Below are 5,502 nucleotides of genomic sequence, written 5' to 3' on the forward strand. Positions count from 1 at the left end.
TATATAACATTTTCCTTTTTTTTTTTTTTTCAAAACCATATCTATTTAGTTATTAAATTTTAAAATTACCTAATAAATAAATTTTAAAATTATTTAATGTCTCTCAACTTCTAATTTTTAAATATAAAATTAAATTTTATTTTTAAAAATATTGAATTAGTTAGATACGAAATAAAATAAAATAAAATAAATTTATTAAGTTAGAAATATATTAAATATTAAATGAAAAAAATATGAGAAAATGAAATAATTGGAAAAGTAAATTAGAATCGGTAAATCGGAACTGTCTCTGGACCCCGCGGGCAATTTTGTTGCTCAAGGTCCTCTCGTTCTCTCTCCCTTTGATCCAATCTTCACACACTGTTCTTGATTCTCCCTCTTCCGTGGCTTTCGACTGCTCCTACTTCAGCTCTAGTACGTCTTTCTGTACTTTAATCTCTGTTCAATTTCATATTAGGGATTGATATTTTTGTGTCTGCATATTTCGTATTTTGATTTGATTCTATATTGGGAGCGTTATTGATGCTTGGTGCACGAAATTATTCTAACTCGGTGACTGATTTGATATCTGGCGTGTATTTTGGTTAATTTATATGATTTTGGAGTGTTTCCTTAAAAATCTTACGGAGAATCTCAATCGAGCGAGGGTTTGAAAGCCTCGTTTGAGTGATGATTCTGATTAAGGAGATGGTGTCTGTAGTGAGGGATATTTCCTCTCATCTGCAGCAGATTGTCTCCTTTGCTTGTGAGAGAAGAGGAATGTGGCTATCCCACCTCGGTTGGAGAGTGGAACGAAGTATTCCATATAAGTGTGTGGAAACCTCTCCCTAACAGACGCGTTTTAAAAACCATGAAACTAAGGACGATGCATAGCGGGTCAAAGCAGACAATATCTACTAGCGGTGGGCTTGAGCTGTTACAAATGGTATAAGAGCTCGACACCGGGTGGTGTGCCAGCGAGGACGTTGGGCCTCCAAGGGGGGTGGATTGTGAGATCTCACATTGGTTGGAGAGGAGAGCGGAGTATTCCTTATAAGAGTGTGGAAACATTTCCCTAACAAACCGCGTTCTAAAAATCGCAAGGCTGATGCTGATACATAACGGGCCAAAACAGACAATATCTGCTAGTGCTATTCTTGAGCTGTTACACGGATGGTGCATCAAGAAGTTTGTGAGAAGAAATGGGGACAGCGAATGTACTATTAATTCATGGCTATCAAGTTGAAATTCTGGTGCTTTTAGCCTATCTGAGTGCAATTACTTTATATAAGCCACATGAACGTATTTGGGATTTGTCATTTCTTGTAGTTAAATTACATTTTTGGTTTATATGTTTCCATTTCTGTTCTTATTTTCTTCTTTTGTTTATCGTAGCTTACCAAATACTCTTAGCAATAGTCCAGCATCCATTTATCAACCCTAAAAGAACTTTAAACATTGACCCAAATTGGTATTTTTCAACTAATATAACCTGATAGTATGAAACAAATATCTTTAAAGTACATGGACCAAATTGATATATAGGTCAAAATATAGGGAGTAAAATGCAATTTTACTCTGCTTTTCTCTTGAATAGTGAGTATCCAATCCATGAGTAATATGCTTAGATTCCCTTCCAGCTTAATTGGATGTCGCTTCCTTGTCTGGGCTAAGCTTATACAATATTAATCCTTTTTTATATTCTGGGTTCTCTTTTTGGGCAGATTTATAGCCTTTTCCTTTTTTATCTGTGATGCAATCTTCATAGCATTTACTTTACTAGTTTTTCTTTATCTTTAACGATATTGTCACCAGAAATGTCTTCATTTTACGGGCATTTACTGAATTTCCAGTCGTTGGGGCAAGTGCTAGACCCCAATGAGTAGGAGGGCGCGGTGGTCGATGCAAAACTTTGGGTGTGAGCCCGGGCGGAGCAGCCATCAGTGCAGATTTTGGTGGTAGTAGCAAATATTCAAATGAGAACTTTGAAAACCGAAGAGGAAAAAAGTTCCATGTGAATGGCACTTGCACATGGGTTAGTCGATCCTAAGAGACGGGGGAAACTCATCTAATAGCACAATAGCGCTAGCTTCAAAAGGGAATCAGGTTAACATTCCTGAACTGGGACGTGGTGGCTGACGGCAAAGTTAAACCTGGTTATTTGGTTTTTTTTTTCCAAATTGTATTCTATGAACGGTCAGATTATTCTGTGCTTAGTATTTTTTTTCTTACATACGTTAGTCTGTTGTGTGTAAATGTTTGATCTTGTCTACAAAATTGATTTTCTTAACCAATTCACATTTCATTGCAGAATCCTCTACATGTAGGAACAAACCTGGGCTTTTCTTTCAACTGTTGCAATGGAGAGGACGATATTGTCTGATGGCGACGACACCCATTGGCGCTATCAATGCAGCCATTTTTTCTGGCTTAATGGAGAAGAAATAGTTTGCCATTATTGTAATGGTGGTTTCATTGAAGAACTTAACAATGCTCATGATGAAACGGTTCAAAATGACTCTAATCCAGACACAGCAGAAGATCTTTCAACCGAAGTGCCTCCAAGTTTTGAAGCCTTGATGGGGAGAAGAATCCCCTATCCAAGATTTGATCTTCTTGAGGCGTCAAGGCTTTTACCAGCGAGAGAATAATTGGAAGACCTGATGTGAGATCCTACATCAGTTGGGGAGGAGAATGAAACATCTTTTATAAGGGTGTGGAAACATCTTCCTAGCAGACGCGCTTTAAAAACCTTGAGGGGAAGCCCGAAAGAGAAAGCCCAAAGAAGACAATATCTGCTAGCGGAGGGTTTGGGCGGTTACAAATGGTATCAGAGGTAGACACCAGATGATGTGCCAGCGAGGAGGCTATTCCTCAAATGGGGGTAGACACGAAGCGGTGTGCCAGCAAGGACGCTGGGCCCTGAACGGGGGTGGATTTAGTGGGGGTCCTACATCAATTGGAGAAAGTAACGAGTGCCAGCGAGGACGTTGGGCCCTGAAGAGGGCGGATTGTGAGATCCCACGTCAGTTGGGGAGGAGAACAAAACTCCCTTCATAAGGGTGTGTAAACCTTTCCCTACCAAATGCGTTCCTCTCAAGGGAAAGCCCAAAGAGGACAATATTTGCTAGTGGTGGACTTGGACCGTTACACCTGACTTCGACGTTAGGAGGCGACCCAGTTCTGTCCCAGGGAAGATTTTGGATTCTTTCAACACTTTTTGGTTATTCCATGAACGCATGCCTGGTATGACTTTTGCTAGCGTCACTCCAGAAGGTAGATCGAGTCAGCGTACGGGACTCGAAGAGTTAGCTGCACAGCTTTCCTTGAATGAACACCGGGATCCAGTTCCAACTCCTGCTTCCAACTCTTCTATAGAAGCAATGCCTACAATCAAGATTGGCCAAATGCACCTTGCAACCAACTCTCATTGTCCAGTCTGTAAAGAAAAATTTGAGCTGGGATCTGAAGCCAAAGTGATGCCATGTAACCATATTTATCACACTGATTGCATTCTTCCTTGGCTAGTCCAACACAATACTTGCCCGGTATGTCAGCTCGAGCTGCCTCAGCAGGATAGGGACATGGTCGGGGAGGAACAGCAGCAGCAATACTGAATTCCCAAATGAGAGAGAGATTACTCAACAAAATCTGAGGAGGCATCTATTCCCAGATCTTTTTGCTCCTCGTCGAATCACTCGTTTCAGCAGTGGGATTCATATAAATGGCTTATCTACAGATCAACAGCATGATAACGAGACGAGGTACCCCTGAATAACCTTTTGATTGCCAAGTCTATTGCTTTTCTCTACTTGAGCATGATATGTGAAGCCCATGTTCTAATGGGGCAATAAGAAATAAGAATCAGCTCTCAAGTTAGTGATACCTAGGACTGTTCTTTTTTGTTTCTTTTCTTGTGTATAGTGATATGAAAAGAAAAAAAATCACTATCTGTTACGATGACTTGCACCAGAAGAAGGGGTTCTAGAGCTGAAATCATACAAGTATAGTTATATATGCTGGGGATTGTCGGGAGGGAATCCCACATTGGTTAATTTAGGGAATGATCATGAGTTTGTAAGTAATGACTACATCTTCACTGGTATGTAGTCTTTTTGGAAAGCCCAAAGGAAAGTCATGAGAGTTTATGCTTAAAGTGGACAATATCATACCATCGTGGAGATCCGTGATTCCTAACATGATATCAGAGCTATGCCCTAAACTTAGTCATGTCAATAGAATTCTCAAATGTCGAACAAAGAATCGTGAGCCTCAAATGTATAGTCAAAAGTAACTAAATTATTGAACAAATGGTGTACTTTGTTTGAGGGCTCCAGAGAAAGAAGTCAAGCCTCAATTAAGGGGAGGTTGTTCGAGGGCTCTATAGGCCTCAAGGGAGGCTCTATGGTATACTATGTCTGAGGGGAGAATTGTTGAGGATTGTTGGGAGAGAGTCCCACATTGACTAATTTAGGGAATGATCATGAGTTTATAAGTAAGAAATACATCTTCATTGGTACGACGCCGTTTGGGGAAGCCCAAAGGAAAGCCATGAGAGCTTATGTTCAAAGTGGACAATATCATACCATTATGAGATCCTTGATTCCTAACAATATGTTCCATGGATCGATATAGAAAAGCCATTTTTGTTCTGATTTGTGAGCTTGAATGATTAGAAAATGAGATTTATGTGGGCAAGATTTGAAAAGGAGCAAGAGATTTGATCTTGTGTTTATATGGTTGTGCATTTTTGCATTCACTTATTGCATCTAAGATTCTCGCAGATGGGCTGAAATGACAATTGCTTGTCTCTGACTTCTTTTTTCACCTTTCTATAAAGGCACAGATATTCGGATGTTTCGAGATATGAAAATTTGAACCGTCGATCGTAAGAGGAGTACAAGCAAATTACCGTTGAACTATGCGAAGTTTAATAGTTGTCATAGAATAAATGTAAACGTAGCGTATATATTCATATATATTAGCTTTTGAAAATGCGTGATTGTTTGATGGTTGAGATTTATGTTCGTTAGACCGAAATAATGTTTTCTTATTTAATAATTATTTGATTATTTTTTATTTGTAATTTACACATTGGAAGATAAGACAGAGATCAAAGATGATCATATGTGATTGAGCTTTATTGTAAGTGAATAATTAACTCCTGTTTAAGAGGATTTGCACGTGTGTTAATAACTTAGTAATGAATTTCAAATAAAATAGATTACTTTTCGATTATAGAGATAAATAAAATTTTTGATTCAATTATAATTACGAATCATCATAATTACTAATTAGCTTATAATTTGTAGAACGATGAATTCTCGTTGCTAGCTCATAAAACATTTGACTAATTGTACTTTGTGACCTCCTCGAGACCGAGTCGAGGAGCATCCAAAGAGTCAGAACACTCTTTGAGTTTGCCACGATCAAGTTAAGGAGGAACTTCCTCCCATGATTTTGGTTGACTAAACACTTAGATCTACTCGAGTTTTATATTACTTTGATACGTTCCTCATCATT

General features: G+C 38.7%; 1 pseudogene; it reads left to right on the plus strand.

Annotated features, from left to right (window-relative positions):
• The first annotated feature begins 268 nt into the window (after nt 1-268).
• On the plus strand, nt 269-4,974 carry LOC111485539 (annotated as a pseudogene).
• The last annotated feature ends 528 nt before the right edge of the window (nt 4,975-5,502 follow it).

The sequence above is a fragment of the Cucurbita maxima genome, unplaced genomic scaffold (genome assembly GCF_002738345.1).
Source record: "Cucurbita maxima cultivar Rimu unplaced genomic scaffold, Cmax_1.0 Cma_Scf00010, whole genome shotgun sequence".
NCBI classification, from domain to species: Eukaryota; Viridiplantae; Streptophyta; class Magnoliopsida; order Cucurbitales; family Cucurbitaceae; genus Cucurbita; species Cucurbita maxima.